At 39.9% G+C, this 20,254-nt stretch overlaps 1 pseudogene; it reads left to right on the top strand.

Moving 5' to 3' along the window:
* The first annotated feature begins 1,420 nt into the window (after positions 1-1,420).
* LOC143131855 (myosin-7-like) lies at positions 1,421-15,043 on the top strand (annotated as a pseudogene).
* The last annotated feature ends 5,211 nt before the right edge of the window (positions 15,044-20,254 follow it).

Here is a 20,254-nt window from a genome sequence, read left to right as displayed (position 1 = left end):
GGAATTATCCGGAGATCGATTTACAGATGATTATGAGTACATACGTTGAGTTGACATCAAAATCATGTCATTCGGATGTGTTTTCGTTCGATTTTACCGTTTTTAGTCAAAACTCGTTAGCCTGGAAGTGACCAGGGCAAGTCATTTTGCCGCTACAAAACGCTATTTTTATACCTCTTCTACAGTTCCAAACAACATTACACTTACGTGGTAGTGAGTAGAGGGTCACTAAAGCCAAACCAAAGTATCCCGAGGTCTTTATGTGGTCGGATAGAGAGTCCAGAATGAATTTCATCAAGCCAGTAGCTTTCCGGAAATGTTGCTGCTGCAGCTGGCGTCTTTAGGGGAAAGCCCGTAGGAGTCGATTGCCGAGTGTGGAGTAAATTCACAATTTCATTGCCGTTTTTAAAAAAAAAAAAACATAGTCCAGTATTTCTTTCGAAATTGAAATGAAGTTGTATGGACTGGACTATGTTTTTTTTTTTTTTTTTTAAAACGGCGACGAAATTGTGAATTTCCAGAGCGTGTGACTCCACACTCGGCAATCGACTCCTACGGACTTTCCCCTAAAGACGCCAGCTGCAGCAGCAACATTTCCGGAAAGCTACTGGCTTGATGAAATTCATTCTGGACTCTCTATCCGACCACATAAAGACCTCGGGATACTTTGGTTTGGCTTTAGTGACCCTCTACTCACTACCACGTAAGTGTAATGTTGTTTGGAACTGTAGAAGAGGTATAAAAATAGCGTTTTGTAGCGGCAAAATGACTTGCCCTGGTCACTTCCAGGCTAACGAGTTTTGACTAAAAACGGTAAAATCGAACGAAAACACATCCGAATGACATGATTTTGATGTCAACTCAACGTATATACTCCCAATCATACGTAAATTGATCTAAAGTGCATTTTACTCCAGATAATTCCTTTAATATGTAATGGTGATACAGTTTAATTATCAGGTCAAATAGCTCATTATGCTCCAAGTCCATCGTAACAAGTTTCTTCACTGCTACTGTTTCCATTTCTGCATGTTACGAACGTCTCATCATTCAGCTTGTGATTAGTCAGCTGTCGAAAAGGGTGATTTTTTCCTGAGAAGTTGAACTTTTTTTTACTTTAACAAGACACTGTGCTGCAGAAAAAAATGCCAGCATCAGTGTTTTAAAAAGTGGTGAGAACCTTTTTGAAAACATGGTCTACTCCATAGGATTATAATGTAAAACTCATGCTGGTAGCTTCAAAAAAGACGCCTAGTCTAAACATAGCCTTAGGATCAAATTATTTTTTTATTTATTTTCTGTTTTGTTAGTCCTCTATATGTGTTGCTATTATCGTATTATTCATCCTTAAGGTCTCATGTTTTATCTGTGCAGGACTTACATGTAATTAGTTCATGTACTTCACATTGCAGACTTCACCATGGGTGATGCTTTGATGGAAGAGTTTGGGGCAGCGGCTCCTTTTCTGAGGAAGTCGGATATGGAGCGTCTGGAGGCCCAGACTCGGCCCTTTGACATTAAGAGGGCCTGCTTCGTGGTGGACCCTGAGGTTGAATACGTGAAGGGAATGGTCCAGAGCAGAGATGGTGACAAAGTCACTGTTGAGACTGAGTTTGGAAAAGTAATGTTTTATTTACTGAATTACTAGTATTTTATATAGATATGTTTTTTCAATATCACAACTCACTATATGTACCCATACCCATTACTGTGTAAATGCAATTTTGTCATACTTTTTTACTATTTTCAGACTATATTTCAGTTTAGCTGCTTAGATTAACAATAAAAATATGCTACACAAAGACAGAGGAGGGAATTCTCCAAAGACACTGATTTTGTTTCTATCTCACAGACTGTCACTGTAAAAGATGTAGATTGCCACCAACAGAACCCGCCAAAGTTCGATAAAATTGAGGACATGGCGATGTTCACCTTCCTTCATGAGCCTGCTGTGCTGTTTAACCTCAAAGAGCGTTATGCAGCCTGGATGATCTATGTGAGTATAATGTAGGAATAAAGTTCTATCCCATAGTAGCAAAAACAACTGACCAAGCTTATCTTATGATATATTTCTTACTGTAAACTTATTCTGATGCCTCATATTTTTACTGGTATTAATTGGTAATATTGGTAATAATCAATTGAATGTTTATTTGAACAGACCTACTCTGGGTTGTTCTGTGTCACCGTCAATCCCTACAAGTGGTTGCCAGTGTACAATCAGGAAGTTGTTGTTGCTTACAGAGGCAAAAAGAGGAGTGAAGCTCCTCCTCACATCTTCTCCATCTCTGACAATGCTTACCAGTACATGCTATCAGGTAAAGATCTTCTGTTAAAGCAACCACCTTAGCAGCACTAAATGGGTATGCAGTATGTTGAACATTGATGACATGGGGTATAAATACTGTACATCATGCTGCTTTAAAATATTCATGAATATAAAATGTTTCTTGGTTTTATATTAATTTTAATGCTTGCATTACACAGACAGAGAGAACCAGTCTGTCCTTATCACGTGAGTATAATCCAGTCTTTGGTTCTAAATTTCTTGCTAACCTTGTTGATGAGAGAGTGAACCTTTGTTTTCATCAACAGTGGAGAATCTGGTGCCGGAAAGACTGTGAACACCAAAAGAGTCATCCAGTACTTTGCTAGCATTGCAGCAACCCCTGGAAAGAAGGACCCCTCTCAGGAGAAAAAGGTAAATCACCTCACTGTGTGCTGGACATCATTTCCACTTGGGATGTGTCTCCAAGTAACCTAATTTCACCAGACTCACTCACTTTGTGAAGAAAGTCTGGGTACTCACAATTTGGCAATTTTTCCAACCCTATCATCCTAATGGGTGTAGACTTTACATTAACTTCATCAACTAAAATCATTGGTCCAGCCTAACCAATCACATTGATAAGTCATTCCAAATGTTACTTCTTACTTCATCTAACCTTTGCAAACTGATAATAAATCGCATCGGCAGTCAGGAAATAATGCATTTACCTTTACTGTATAAATGTGCATATTCTTCGAACTTAATTTATTGATGGTTGCAGGTATTGACACTACCTTTTACCACAGCCACTTTCTATTTTCAAACTAATGTCATCCCCTCTCATTGCTGATTGATACACCGTCCTTGTGATTAAGGGGAAACATAAACACAATGAAAGGAGCAAAACTAGTATCTTAGTAAAATGAAAACGAACGGCGATGCTAGGTGGGTGGGGCAAAGTTAGTCTCCAAGACCTAGCATTAGAAAGATGAGTTGATATATTGTGTTTTCCCAGGGCACCCTGGAAGATCAAATCATCCAGTGTAACCCTGCTCTGGAGGCTTTTGGTAACGCCAAGACCATCAGAAATGACAACTCCTCCCGATTTGTAAGTCTTCTATTGATTTTCAACTCGTTATCAACTCAGAGTCCACTCTTCTGTCACTGCAATGTTTAATTTGTATGTGTCACTCATGCTAGGGTAAATTCATCCGTATCCATTTCGGTGTGAGTGGCAAGCTGTCCTCAGCAGATATTGAGACTTGTAAGTATTCCTTTCATATAAATTCGATTATCTGTGAAGACTGAAGGTATGGCTTGAAAGTTATAATTACTCTTCAATTCCCCAGATCTGCTGGAGAAGTCCCGTGTCACTTATCAGCTCAAGGCTGAGAGAGACTACCACATCTTCTACCAGATCCTATCCCAAAGGAAACCAGAGCTGTTGGGTGAGAAATGCACATACTGTATATCTCCAGTCACTGTGTAATAAGTGCTTACTTAAGGTGTTTCCTTATCTCAGTTACAGCAGCATTATTTGACCTGTGGTCTGGCTTTCTGCAGAGATGTTGTTGATCACCTCCAACCCCTATGACTACGCGTTCATCTCCCAAGGAGAGACACAAGTAGCCTCTATTTGTGATGCTGATGAGCTGATTGCTACTGATGTGAGTAGGCCTGCTTTCACTTTCTCAAATACTCATACAGAGATACGTTAAGGGATGTAATTACTGAATTAAATATTTGATTTGTCACAGGAAGCTGGCAGGAAATTGTTCGCTGCATCATCCCCAACGAGACCAAGACTCCTGGGGCCATGGAGAATCCTCTGGTCATGCACCAGCTGCGCTGTAACGGTGTGCTAGAAGGCATCAGGATCTGCAGAAAGGGCTTCCCCAACAGGATCCTGAAATCCGGAGATTTTAAACAGAGGTGGGGACAACATTGCTTTGAAGAGAGAATTCTAGCATTTTGTTGTTAGAAGTATTTTTATTCCATTGCTTGGTTGAATTTCCCATTGTCCTACGTAATTTAGAACGACCATTAACCATATGTTATTTGCACACCTATGAAGTAGATCAATTTTTTTGGCCGTATCACACTTGTTAATCACACATATTAATTCGCCGAACTCGTTGTGAAGTTTAAATGAACTGTCACATTGCATCCAAGGTGTAAAATGCAGACGTTCAGAACATGGCAGCATTGTAGCATATGACGGAGGTGGCTTTTAGCTAGATGGATGACAGCAGGCTAAGTAAAATAGCGATGTTTCAAAGCTAAAGTTAGTGCCTGTTTACCTGGGTAAATATTAGGAAACTACAGTACAGTATATAATACTAGTGTCAATGCCATCTGTCACATACCCCTGTCTTTCTTCCAAACAATGGTGGTACTTCCGGCAACAATCGTCACACATGCAGACGCTCTCATCTCAATAGACACTGGTCTATCTATGCATGGATTATTTCCTTGTTGTTAAATAGAAACATAGTAACCAACAATACTGCTGTAGTTAGTTCAGGTATAACATTTATTGCCCATTGCTTTTATTGCTTTTACTGACATGTGTGTTGTTTTCGACAATCAACTAGAACAAACTTGACCGGAAGTGGCAGCATTGGTCAGAAGAAAAACATAACAGCTAACTCAATATGGCACATTTTCCCTAAAAATGCAATGATTCTCCTTTAAAAGAACCTGTAAGATTCTGGCCAAAACTGGTACTGCAATCACTTTCAAATGACTGTAGAGCCGTGTACCTCCTCCCCCTCCACCTGACTCGAGGTTGCCAACCCGGATGCCGAAACACTACTGACTTTGTGATTAGTAGATAGGTGGAGGGTGGCACATCAGGCCAAAAAACAACATGACATGACAAAACACAACATAAACATCAGTTGAGGGCTGCAACTTCACTTTTTAAATGACAATATCCTGGCCGGACTACTGTTGTCAGTGATATAAGTATTTGAAATGAACATGATTTCTTAATGTCTAGTGACATATCAGGGCCATTTTATGATTAATTGAAATACATTTCTTACATACAGTATGGTTCCTTTAAGGTAGATGCCATGCCGAATTAGCAATACAACAATACAACAATGATATTTCTTGAATTTTAGATACCGTATCCTGAACCCCAATGCCATTCCTGAGGGCCAGTTCATTGACAACAAGAAGGCAGCAGAGAAACTGCTGGGCTCCTTGGACATTGACCATGAGCAGTACAGGCTTGGGCACACTAAGGTATTAAGGGGTTTCAACTAAGATCTTGTATTGGCAGGTAGACTCCGGTATGTCATATGTTTTGGTAGATGAGGATTTCAGCTATAATTGTATGTATAATAGACTGTTATACGTTACCTGTTTTGACTCTTATCAGGTGTTCTTCAAAGCTGGTCTCCTGGGTGTCCTTGAGGAGATGAGAGACGACCGTCTTGCTCTCATCATCACTGGTATCCAGGCTAGAAGTCGTGGACTTCTTGCCAGGATTGAGTTCCAGAAAATTGTAGAACGCAGGTGAGAGTAACCTCTAAAAATAATAAAAAGGGCATAGAATAGCAGTGATACTAGGTGCTCATGCAGTTGTACATCAATACACCAATACAATTTTGGCAACATTATGCTAATAGACATATGTTTTAAATTTATTTTAATATTGTCTTATTCTACATTACAATATTAATTAAAAAAACATACCACATTTTTTTATTTAATTTATTTATTTGAGGTTTATTTATTTGCACATTAATGAACATAATAATGTAAATGCGCCAAAATTAGCCAAAACAGCTATTTTGCATCTGTTATCCATGGACAGATGTTAACAGGCCAGATGCACCTCTTTAGATCGGATTTGAATGTATAATATGTTTTCATGTCTCTTAACATAGAATGGTATCGTGTTCCACATCATGAAAATAAAACCTGTCTTCAAATTTGTGAAACTTTTGATTTGATAGTATGATTTGACTTGATAGTACTTGAAATGGCAGATTCACTGTGTTGTTAAATACTCTTAAAAAGAAGCATCAGAGAAAAAAACAATATAAGCACTAATTACATTATAGGGACTCACTACTGGTGATCCAGTGGAACGTCCGTGCATTCATGGGGGTCAAGAATTGGCCCTGGATGAAGATGTTCTTCAAGATCAAGCCTCTGCTGAAATCTGCTGAGGCTGAGAAAGAAATGGCCAACATGAAGGAAGAATTCCTGAAGCTGAAGGAGGCCTATGCAAAATCTGAGGCCCGTAGAAAAGAGCTGGAGGAGAAAATGGTCTCTGTTCTCCAAGAGAAGAATGACCTCCAACATCAATGCCAGACTGTGAGTATATTCTACGATATAACCAGAAACTATCTATGAGTCATTGAAGGACAAATTGCATTGAGGATGTACCAATGTAAATGTAACTAACATTCAAAAGCACATGTAATATGTCAGATATAGCAGTAATATCTACTTTTATTTGTAGCTTCAATCTATCAATGCACAATATTTTCTTCATCCTAGGAGCAAGACAATCTGTGTGATGCTGAGGAGCGATGTGAAGGTCTGATCAAGAACAAGATTCAGCTCGAGGCCAAATCCAAGGAGCTGACTGAGAGACTGGAAGATGAAGAGGAGATGAATTCAGAGCTGACTGCAAAGAAGAGGAAGTTGGAGGATGAGTGCTCTGAACTCAAGAAGGACATTGATGAAGTTGAGAAAGAGAAACATGCCACTGAGAATAAGGTAAGCACAACTGAACATTGTACTAATCACCAAGGAAAAGGTTCAAGTAGTCAAGTCAAGTACTGTAATAAAGTAACCATTTGTCAATGGTCTACTTTACTTTTAGGTTAAAAACCTGACTGAGGAGATGGCAGCTCTTGATGAAATCATTGCCAAGCTGACCAAGGAGAAGAAAGCACTGCAGGAGGCTCACCAGCAAATGCTGGATGACCTTCAGAGTGAGGAAGACAAAGTCAACACTCTGACTAAGGCCAAAACCAAGCTGGAACAGCAAGTTGATGATGTAGGCAATACAAACAGGTACATATGTCTCACTTCATGAAATGAGTTAAGACACTTACACAATTCCTTTTCATCCTAAATAGCTGGAAGGGTCCCTGGAACAGGAAAAGAAACTCAGGATGGATCTTGAGAGGGCTAAGAGGAAGCTTGAGGGTGACCCAGGAAGGACTTATGGATTTGGAAAATGACAAACAGCAACTTGAGGAGCGACTGAAGAAGTATGTGCACTAATCTGACACTCATCATAATAAATAATAATTATACTGAGAAAAGATATATTCCATTGTCATATTCACTGGCCTGTTTCAACACAGGAAAGACTTTGAAATTAGTCAACTTAATAGCAAGATTGAAGATGAACAAGCTATGGCTGCCCAGCTCCAGAAGAAACTGAAGGAGCTGCAGGTAAATGAAAAATAAAAATCAACAGGAAAGAAAACATAAAAAAAATGTTGAAAAATATAAATGTATATTTCTCACAAAAAAAGTTAAAACTAGATGTACCGCAGAGCGGTACAAAATATGACCGCCGCCCAGTCCAGCACATTTTTTCCACAAAAAGAAATCACGCTGAAAGGCCTATATGATTCTAACTGTCTCACTAAATTGCATTATCCACACTCAATTCTCACTGGTATCTGCTAGACAACAAGTACCAAAACATGATTAGTTCATAGATTTCACATGTAAAATTAATTTTATACAACCCCACCTCCATCTTGCCTGTTCATAATTCTGAGAAATTCTTGATTGTTTGTGTTATGTTTATGTTATATGTGTGGGTGTGAGTGTGTGTGAGTGTGTGTGTGTGTGTGGGTGTGTGTGTGTGTGTGTGCCTGCGTGTGCCTGCGTATGTGCCTGTGCATGCAAGCGTACATATGTCTACTGTGTGAGTATGTGTCATACGTAGGATTACTGTGAATGTATGTGTGTGTGTGTGTGTATCTGTTTGTGCACATGTGTGCACATGGAATGGGTTAACATGACCCCTGGAGGCAAACATACGGAAAAAAATGGTCATCCTAGTCCCTACAGTTCTCAAGATATTCACAGAGAACTGTGTCTGCCCTACCCTCCCTAGGTGGCGCTATACATGAAATAAGTGGTAATGGGATGGGTTGACATGCCCCCTTAAGACCAACATACATAAAAAAGGTGGACCTCCTAGGCCCTACGGTTCTCGAGATATTCACAGAAAACTGTCTCCGGCCACCTACAGGCCAGTTGGTGTATAGTAACATAAATTCATTTATTGTGTGGCCCTCCATGAACGGAATTCCACAAAATTTGGCGTGCATACAGAGGGTGTCATAATGATCCTACACTTCCAATTTCGTGCAGTTTTGACTATGTTAGGTCACAGATACCTTCAATTACAACACCTCATTTTTACTTTTTTGTGTTTAACTAGGTGGCGCTATACATGAAATGAGTGGTTATGGAATGGGTTGACATGGCCCCTTGAGATCAACATACAAAAAAAAATGGTCCTCCTAAACCCTACGGTTTTCGAGATATTCACAGAAAACTGTGTCTGCCCTACCCTCCTTTCGGGGGGTCCAGTCCAGCGGGGGGGCTACAGATCAAAACGAAAAACGATGGTTCCATGCTATCCATGTGGGGTTACATGCCCACCAAGTTTCATGTACCCCGGTCTTTCAGTGTCCCGGGACACATTGACGGAAATTTGGGCATGTGAAAAAGAAAAAAAAAAAAAAAAAAAATCTGACTAAACCTATATAACCGCCGCTTCGCTGCGCGGCGGTCATAATAATTCTTACTATTTTACTTTCCTTAGGCTCGCATTGAGGAGCTGGAGGAAGAGCTGGAGGCTGAGAGAGCTGCCCGAGCCAAAGTAGAGAAGCAGAGGGCAGACCTGGCCAGAGAGCTGGAGGAGATCAGTGAGAGGCTGGAGGAGGCTGGAGGTGCCACTGCTGCCCAGATTGAGATGAACAAGAAGAGGGAGGCTGAGTTCCAGAAGCTGCGCAGAGACCTCGAAGAGTCCACTCTGCAACATGAGGCTACTGCGTCCACATTGAGGAAGAAACATGCAGACAGTGTGGCTGACCTTGGGGAGCAGATTGACAACCTTCAGAGAGTGAAACAAAAGCTTGAGAAGGAGAAGAGTGAGCTCCGTCTGGAGTTGGACGATGTTGTCTCCAACATGGAGCAAGTCGCCAAGACAAAGGTTTGTACAAAATGGCTGAAGTAAGAACCTGTACAGTGGGAGCCACTGAATTTTCTATACTGACAACAGTTTAGTAATAGTACATGAGAACAACATTCTGTATTATTTTGTCAGACAAACTTGGAGAAGATGTGCAGAACAATGGAGGACCAGATGAGTGAATACAGAACAAAGGCTGAGGAAGGCCAGCGCTCTATCAATGACTTCACCATGCAGAAAGCCAAGCTTCAAACTGAAAATGGTAAGTCAAAATGGTAAAACAACTTATTAATTTCAGACGAGAAACTCACAGATAGAAAGTGAATGCATTTATTGATGTAAGTAAGTACAAGGTATGCTTGGTCATGGAGGCCTAGATCTGCTCAAGATACTGCTGCTGCAGAGCTGTATAAAAGAAGCTGAAGGAGTAATACAATTTTTGCCGAAGAATGCTGCTGCGTGAGAACATATAACAAGCATAGGTCGGAATCAAAAAGACCCCCCTATCCTAAGCAGATCTAGACAGGTGGAGCTGGGGAGGAGGAAGCAATATAGAGCTGTCATCTCATGACTTTGTGAGTCTGACATCGGACCGCGGATATATAAAATACCCCGGCAATAGAAACGAGACTGATTGGTTAACATCACGACCAATTAGCAGCGTCACTCCCAGCAGAGTTTCCCGTATGAACTAGTCATTTGATACATAAAAAAGAAGAAAAGAAGCATTATCATTGACAAATTAATATTCTGTTCATCAAGGTGAGCTTACAAGACAACTGGAAGAGAAAGACTCACTTGTTTCTCAACTGACAAGAGGCAAACAGTCCTACACACAACAGATTGAGGATCTCAAAAGGCAACTTGAGGAGGAAGTGAAGGTATTCATAACTGACTTGCAGAAAAGTCTTTCAATTTTTACTCTACAGCCATGACATATCTAATGGACTTGTGTCTGATCCTATCCAGAGGCCAAGAATGCACTAGCCCATGCAGTGCAGTCTGCTCGCCACGACTCTGACCTCCTGAGGGAGCAGTATGAGGAGGAGCAGGAGGTCAAGGCTGAGCTACAGCGCAGTCTCTCCAAGGCCAACTCTGAGTGGAGAACCAAGTACGAAACTGATGCCATCCAGAGGACTGAAGAGCTGGAAGATGCCAAGTGAGGACCCCTGAACTGACTGTAGGAATGGTTTAAAATCAATAATTGGGCATGTACATTTATCACTCACTTTCAATTTATTTTTCCTCAGGAAAAAACTTGCTCAGCGTCTGCAAGATGCAGAGGAAGCTGTGGAGGCTGTCAATGCCAAATGCTACTCCCTGGAGAAAACTAAGCATAGACTGCAGAATGAGATTGAAGATCTCATGGTAGATGTGGAGAGATCCAATGCTGCTGCTGCTGCTCTAGACAAGAGACAAAGGAACTTTAATAAGGTAAGAAAACAAATGGTCAAAACACCATTGCCAATCTGCCTTAACACGGTTTTCAAACATACACTTAAAGATTTTCGCTTTAACAGGTCTTGGCTGAGTGGAAGCAGAAGTATGAGGAGTCCCAGACTGAGCTGGAGAGCTCCCAGAAAGAGTCCAGATCTCTTGGCACTGAGCTCTTCAAACTCAAGAACTCCTATGAGGAATCTTTGGATCACCTTGAGACCATGAAAAGGGAGAACAAAAATCTTCAAGGTCTGTTTGATCCTTTCAATAGACAAAACATATATGATTGTTAAATTGAATTCATACAACTAACATCTTGGTCTGCTTTCCAGAGGAAATTTCTGATCTCACCGAGCAACTTGGTGAGACTGGAAAGAGCATTCATGAGCTTGAGAAGGTCAGGAAGACACTTGAACAAGAGAAGGCAGAGATCCAGACTGCCCTAGAGGAAGCTGAGGTACATTTCTAAAGATCAAAATCAGAAAATGAGTTTCCCTTATTCGTAGATAGCATAGGGTGCTTGTGTTTACAGAAATATATAACTAAGTAGATTATATAATGTTCCTCTACAGGGTTCCCTTGAACATGAAGAGGGTAAGATCCTCAGAGCTCAGCTGGAGCTCAGCTGGAGTTCAATCAGGTGAAAGCTGACATTGAGCGTAAACTTACTGAGAAGGATGAGGAGATGGAGCAGGCCAAGAGGAACCAGCAGAGAGTGGTGGATACCCTGCAGAGCTCCCTGGAGTCTGAGACTCGCAGCAGGAATGAGGCTCTCAGGCTGAAGAAGAAGATGGAGGGAGACCTCAATGAGATGGAGATCCAGCTCAGCCAGGCCAACAGGCAGGCATCTGAGGCCCAGAAGCAGCTCAAGGGTCTCCATGGACATTTGAAGGTAAAACAATGCAGCTCAGAGCTCCTATTGAGTGTCAAAAGATCACTTTCGCCTTTTAGGAAACAGAACATTGTTCGACAGTTAGGAAACAATGTATGTGGGTCTACCTTTGCTGTAAATACATTTCTGTATTTCTCCAACTGCATTTTTTTTTATGTTTGTAGGTGTTGCTGCTTCTGTTTATCACAATACGTTTCGGTTTTGTCTTCCCCTCTCGTAGCTGACTGGCCTGACATTTTTCTTGACTGAGGGAAACGGTTATGATCTATGGTGTTCCAGACTAGATCTCCCTGAAAGAAGATCTAGATGGGCGGATCACTTTTTGCCCATTCCCTGCTAAAGATTTCCCTCATATATTTTTCCATCTTCTCCATTCAAAAACTTGTGCAGCTAATCAAAGGTTTCTTTAAAAAATCTAAATAGTAGAGTACACCATATGCAACAATCATATCTGAAAAGTGCAGTCTTTTATTTCTGCTTCAGGTTAACAAGCTTTTTGGATTGCTAGCTGAATAAACTCAAACAACAGTTAATAAAGTTAATTGAAACAAGATTAGGCTGTATGTTAGCAATCTAGAAAATAAATGTTTACATTTCTAAAATGTGTACATTGCAGGATGCTCAACTGCAACTGGATGACGCTCTACGTGGTAACGATGATCTCAAAGAGAACATTGCTATTGTGGAGAGACGCAACAATCTGCTGCAGGCTGAATTGGATGAGCTGAGGTCCCTGGTGGAGCAGACTGAGAGAGGCCGGAAACTGGCTGAACAGGAGCTGCTGGACGTCAGTGAGAGAGTGCAGCTGCTGCACTCTCAGGTAAAATCTTACATATAGTTTTTTTTTTCAGATTTATTCATAATATGACACAGATCATTTCACAGAACATTTCTGTTTTCCAACATAGAACACCAGCCTGCTGAACCAGAAGAAGAAGCTGGAGGGTGATACATCCCAGCTGCAGAATGAAGTAGAGGAGGCTGTGCAGGAGTGCAGGAATGCTGAGGAAAAGGCCAAGAAGGCCATCACTGATGCTGCCATGATGGCAGAGGAGCTGAAGAAGGAGCAGGACACCAGTTCTCACCTGGAGCGCATGAAGAAGAACATGGAACAGACCATCAAGGACCTGCAGCACCTCTGGATGAAGCTGAACAAATCGCCATGAAGGGTGGCAAGAAGCAGATCCAGAAATTGGAGTCCAGGGTAAATGCTGCGTTTTTGCTAAAGAGCTTTCTCTAATAATCAGTGCTCAATTAAATATAATTACAGGTAGATATATCACCATTTGTTAAAGATTTGCTTTAATTGTCAACATTTAGGTGAGAGAGCTGGAAAGTGAGGTGGAAATGGAGCAACGGAAGGCCGGTGATTCTGTAAAAGGAATCCGTAAATATGAGCGCCGCATCAAGGAGCTTACCTATCAGGTATCAGACATGGGCAAAACATGGACCCAGCTCACACACTATTTTAATCCCCAGGGCACCTTCAGGGAAAAACCCCAAAACAATACCCTGTGACACTGTATTCTGTATGCAAGTATGCAAATGCAACCTATTGCTAAACTTCAATCCGACAGAGGTCTACTGTACGATTGAAATCATGCTAAATAAACATTTCTATTCTTCACTATCCTAAATGACAGGTTTAACGATAGCACATGGCTTGCAATAGACCTCTGAAGTTCGCCTACAAAAAAGCAGCCATCTTTGACATCCGGTATCTGGCGATTTTTCCTATAGGAAAATAACACGGGGATTTTGAATTATTGCATCTTTTAAACTCTCGCGGGGATGAAAAAGTCTGAAATGCAGACGTTTTCCTGAACACACTTTTGTCCTCTGCCTTCGAGTGGATACTGTGATCTCCGGTACGTGAAGGCGGCACACATTTTTGCTACCCCAGAGCTAACTTGCAATGGAACTTGCCATAGGTAGTTAGCTTCAATTAACAACTGGATCTCCATTCTCTATTATGGGCAAAGATGGCCATTTTGGTTCTTTTTTGTAGGCAAACTTCAGAGGTCTATGAAAAACAATCAGTGACATTTAAATAGATGTGTAAGAAAAAAGTGTTTTGTGATTAGTGTTAGATTCCCCAATTCCCCAAGAACGTATTGATATCCTCAAATACAACTTAACTGACATTTCAATGCAAAGCATGCTGTGATACACTGCACATAGCTGTGATACAGGCTACATAAAAATGAAAAATGACTGCATGGTAAATAAGCTAAAAGTTGAGGCTGCATTTTAATTTGATTGCTATATGAAGGTAAAGAACCAGAACATGCAAAAATGTTAATCAAATACATACTAAATAACGGTAGTGACAACTACACTCTATGGCCCTCTGGAGAAAAATTTTACCCAACCCTGAATTATATCATACCAAAAATACTTTGTATTTATAATACACAATGCTAAGTGCTAACACAAAATTCACCCACCTCTCCCATCTGTAGACTGAGGAAGACAAGAAGAATCTGCATCGTCTTCAGGATCTGCTGGACAAACTGCAGCTGAAGGTCAAGTCCTACAAGAGAGCAGCAGAGGAGGCTGTAAGTGAACATTTTCATTTCATTAATTTCTTTTTCTTTTCTTCCTTGTTTTATCCATTTTCAACGCATTTTAATCCATTACCTGCGAACATGCACATAAACAATAAACTAAATACACTTCATTTGTGTGCACATGTCAGAAAGAGCAGGCCAATAGCAACCTGGGCAAGTTCCGCAAGCTGCAGCATGAATTGGATGAGGCTGAGGAGAGAGCTGATATAGCTGAGTCTCAGGTCAACAAGATGAGAGCCAAGAGCCGTGATGCAGGTGGCAAGGTGAGAGCAACAGTTGCCACTGTACTGAATATAAACACATAAATATCATTGTCATAACATATATATATATATATATATATATATATATATATATATATATATATATATACTGGTTATATATATATATACTGGTTATGACAATGATATACCGTATATCATTATATGGTATATGTTATACAGTATATTATTATAATACATTGTACTATACTTGCAGTGTTTAGCAGTACTAGGCTCTCAAATAGTGTTTAAAATCATTCATAATCATCAGGGTTCAAAAAATGTAATTTACCAAATGCTGGTAAAATGTGAAAGTGGCTGATAGATTAATAGTAGTTCATTTGACCCTTGCCAATATTTAGTCACATACAGTATTGCTGACAATATTTTTTTGCTGTATCACAGAAAGGACACGATGAAGAGTGAAGCTCTCATGATGGACATGTCTGAAAAGTTCTTGTTTGCTGTGTCTTAGTTTTCACTACTTAAAAAGTGTTTCTGTTGTTTGTATGTTCATGAGATACTTGCATGTAACATTCATCAAGGACCCCACCTATACATTCATAACAGGCCTACATAGAAGAAGGGGAAAAACTAAACTGAGGCTTTCTTCTCTTATGATGCTATGAATAGAATTGGCCCATAATGAACACCATTAAACTGACAGTCATGCCTGCTTGGACCAAATCAGCAGTATTTGATACGCCCATCCAGCAGATTAACAGGGTTAGGCAGATGACTTGAAACAGGTACATGACTTGAAATGGCACTTAATCAGCACAAAGTACTACATTCACCGGGAACAAGTGGCAAAGAAACAATCAACCCCAAACATTATCTCTTCCAGCTTGAAGCTGCAGCCACTTAACATCAACCAAACTTGATCCCCCTCCTGCTTCTTTGAAAATATTTTGAGGTTCATTAATTTATGTCAGTTAACACTAACTTAAGCTACTCAACTGTGCAAGTGTCCCAAATTAAATAACATTTTAAAAAAGTGTTTTCAACTGCCATCATGAGTAAGAAGCAACCTGCAGACCACTGTTATGGGGTGTGAGGTGCATATAGTGATGTCCTGCACACAGCAAAGCTGCAGTGTTGGACACATGGTCAGGGACCACCTGCAATGCCTTCACAGACCACCAGAGCACTGCAGTGCAGACAACTGGTAGACAACCCCTGAAATACCTGAACTACTGATGTATTATCATAGATAGATAAATCATAATCAATTCATCAATCTGTTCTATTGCAGTCTTGGGTAACACTTTATTTTAATGTGTCGCTGTTACAGTGTAGCTACCTAATTAGGTACAGTGGTACAACCTGTGTAACAACATGTACTATCAGGTACTATCATTGTACTTGCATTATGTATTTGTGGGTACCTACATATAATTGTTACATTGTAATACTGAGTGCTTTTACAAAACTTTGCCAATTTGCCTAAATTTTCATCAGAGGCAAAGAGCTGACCTGAGACCTGCTGGATGGGGTAAATCTGGTCATGATAGATCTGATATACAAAGCATTCTTAGCTCCAGTCAAGGCCTCATTGTCTTCAGTGTACATGTAACAGCTGTGCTGCTACAACCTTGTTACTCTTTGATACAGTGGAATAAACCTATTAAGTGTACCAGTTAATTACTTACATGTATATATGACATGTATGTTATGTCTTCGATGTCTTGGAACAAGTCTACTAATTCACTACATAGTACATATATCAACTGTGTTGGTACACACTTATTGCTCTTTGATACAGTGGCATAAACCCATTAAAATGAAGTGTACCAGTTAAGTACTTACAATTACATATTACATGTATGTTGTGTCATTGGTGTCTTGGAACATGTCTGCCATTACCCTACATACTGTAGTACATGTATCAACTGTGTTGGTACACATTTATTACTCTTTTGATACAGTGGAATAAACCCATAAAAATAAAGTGTACCAGTTAAGTACTTACATCTACATATATACATCCTGTCAATGATATGCATCCTGTAATTGATGTGTTGAAACGTGTCTGCTGTTACACCACACAGTACATGTGAATTAGTAGACCTGTTCCAAGACAAGACCTGTTCCAGTTTATTCCACTGTATCAAAGAGTAACAAGGTTGTAGCAGCACAGCTGTTACATGTACACTGAAGACAATGAGGCCTTGACTGGAGCTAAGCATGCTTTGTATATCAAATCTATCATGACCAGATATCAAATCTATCATGACCCGATTTACCCCATCCAGCAGGTCTTAGGTCAGCTCTTTGCCTCTGATGAAAATTTAGGCAAATTGGCAAAGTTTTGTAAAAGCACTCAGTATTACAATGTAACAACTATATGTAGGTACCCACAAATACATAATGCAAGTACAATGATAGTACCTGATAGTACATGTTGTTACACAGGTTGTACCACTGTACCTAATTAGGTAGGTACACTGTAACAGCGACACATTAAAATAAAGTGTTACCCTGTATATCTTTCACACTGAACCACTGATTCAAGCATAATAGTTTTACATGAAATTATATACTTTACTTGGAGTAATTGTCACAGTAGTGTAAATATCACAATTTTAAGGGGATCCCAAGTCTGCTTGGGAGTAACTATCACAATGTTAGGAGATATCCTAACTCTACTGAAGTGATAAAAGGTTGAAAGGTCTTTAGAAATAGTTATACTATTTTGAAAACACTGAAGACATAATCTATAAATATAAAACAAATTACATCATTAACAAAGTCAAATCAAGATATCACAATTCTATATCACAGGATACACTCAACATAGTAAAGTATGCTTACTTTTACACCTTGAGATCTCCTGTTGTATTGGCACTGAACTGTGAGGGTCCACCTCAAGGACCAGAGATATTTTCCATTTGGGCTCTTTCCGTTTTGCTGTCAAAGCTGTAAAAAGTCTCATCCACAAGGTTCTTCTGCATGACAAAAATAGAAATAGAGAAAATATTATTTAAAAACAGTATAAAAACATAGTAAGTTAAGGCATTTTTAATGATTTAAGGTGATTTTTTTATCACTACTTCTACTACACTGGCCGGAAATTAAGGGAACCCATCTGGTACAGGCAGTGTTGGGCAAGTTACTTCAAAATCGTAATGTACTATACATTACTTATTACTGTCATTTCAAAGTAATTTGTTACATTATAATATTACTGTCTCTGAATTGTAAGGCATTACACTACTATTGCATTACTTTTAAGTTACTTTCACCAAAATATCTAGAAATATGGATTTGCCATTCTAAATGCAGTTTATTACGCTCAATGCAGCTCATTGCTCTTCCAATGGAGGGAGATGTGGTATAGCATAATGACTGAGCTAGGCTTAAGGCTAACAACATACAGTAAGAATGCAATAGGCGCAGTGCTCATGATGCAAAACAAGGAACAATCATAGTCAAAATTTTGTTAAAAACCGACAAAAGGTCAAAGTCTGGTAAATTGTGATATAAATACTGTAACTTTAAGGCCTAGGCCTGCTCAATAGAGAGCCTATTGTAAATCAAAGCTTAATAAAGACATGTCAAGATGGTGGCCTACTGGCCATTTCGGTGGCCTAAGTGAGTGGCTTTGAGTGAGTGACATTTAAATGGTAACTCAAACACCTAAAGTAAAATAAAAGGCCTATTATACAGACCATTACTGTGTGTTTTTTAACATTAATTTCTGAAGAAATGCTGTTTTCTTATAAATGGTGCACGGTCACTTTAAGAGCATTGATCTTTACGTTCTCATAATGCCCTTTTGCCAGCTCTTGTTTACAAGCCTTGTTTGTTGAGTTACATTGATAGCACAATATTAACAATAATATGCACAATGTTAAGTTGTTTTAAGCAGCCTTTATTGCTTTGGAAAGTATGCAATGACATGTTGCTTCACATTTCGTTTTGCAAATAAAAGTGAATTATGAGCCTGGTATCCACCTAGCTATCTGAATGGATTTTTTGTCGACTTGGCATATCATGTGCTTCATGTAGCCTAAATGCTTGGGAAACGAATTATTGAAGACCCACCAATTCCATTCTACTAGTAGGCCTACTACGTGGTGGAGATTGAGAGAACCCAAAGTGCGTGATGCGCGTGGTGGGAGCGGTGGCACTGCCAGGCTACACAATCTTTTTCTGCATTTCTATCCCTTTATTCTCTTTAATTCAAGTTCACAGCTCAAAGCCGTCATGCACTAGAAGAACATAGTTTGTGTTTTATCAAGAATAAAAAAGATTAGTGTGGCACCACTTTAGATGTTTCATTAAATGACTTGTGCTATTTCGCGAGGCATAGTGAGATCTTTCGGTTTCGCACACAAAGTGCACTAACTATTATGTTCTTCATATCCTTGTCTCTGACAAGCTAAAAATAATGACCGTAGGCTTATGTCCATCCCTCAAATAGAGTCCGACTTTGAGTCTGCTGCAGCCACAGTCATCTTCAACCAGTATCAGGAGATACGTTCTACTATTTTGCGCGGATTTTTTCTCGTCTGTTGTTCTCACGGTGGTGTTTGTGAATATGTATCAAAACAAAACAAGCGCTTGACTTTGGGTTAAAATGCATTGTAACGCGCGTTACTGAAGTTTGTACCGAGTAAATATTACCCAATTTTTTTTTTGAAATGCCTTACATTACCGCGTTACCGGAAACAGCAATATATTACAGTAATTACATTACTTTTGTAACTCATTACTCCCAACACTGGGTACAGGGTAAAAACAATAACATCTTTCCACATCCTTGTGCTTGTCTTAGGTTGATCCTACACTGAAATGCCTGTGTACTGAAATGAATGCTCTGGCTCTGGTCACAGAGGAGGAGTCTGTTGGCACTGCTCCACTGAGACTCTGTAAGATCACAAGGTAACACCTGTTGTGCTTAACTTCACAAGACAGCTCAACACACAAACACACATCCACTCAGGATGGAGGCAGGTCAGAGAAGACCCATACCCATCTCCATGTCTGTGGGAGGTGATGGACAGAGGAGTGCTGTGATCTTTAAACTTTTTCTTAACTTCAGATTGACCATGGCATGCCATTATGTAACCCTATTCTGGTTTTATACAAGCCGAGAAGAATAAAAGGGAGAATAAAAATGCATCTATGCCTTGATGTGCAAAACCATCTGTTGCAGATTGGATTTAAATATTTGTCTCATTGACATTTAGCAAGAATTTCACAGGTTTATCTTTGTACTCAAGGACAAAGGGAAGGAAACATGCCTGTGCATGGTAAACTAGACAGCACTAAGTCTTGAAAGTCACTTCTTAGCAACAGATACCTAAGAGTCTCCATGGCCAGATATGCTCATACTTTGACACATATTGAGCTTGTTTATTATTGAACTGCTCAACTAGGGAGACCCTGAGAGCAAATCTTCTTTAGTGCTGCTTTAAGGAAACTATATGATGCATTCAGAGTCCAGACATCTAATCCCAGTGGGCTGGAGCAGGGTGTCACGGGAGTCTGTGTAGCCACCTGCCACAGCAAGTCCTCTCATGCCAATGATATCAATCCTCCAAGGGAAGATGTTGTGATGACCTCCCAACCAGTAGTGGTGATGGCTCAAGGACTCTTGGCAGCTGACTGATCCTCATAAGGGTCACACAA

The sequence above is a fragment of the Alosa pseudoharengus genome, unplaced genomic scaffold (assembly GCF_046254945.1).
Source record: "Alosa pseudoharengus isolate Yale_2024_CS ecotype anadromous, Long Island Sound unplaced genomic scaffold, YU_APseudo_1.1 YU_APseudo_1.1_scf_18, whole genome shotgun sequence".
Classification (NCBI taxonomy): domain Eukaryota; kingdom Metazoa; phylum Chordata; class Actinopteri; order Clupeiformes; family Clupeidae; genus Alosa; species Alosa pseudoharengus.
The sequence above is the reverse complement of the archived record's forward strand: the minus strand, read 5'-3'. Positions and strand labels throughout refer to the sequence as shown.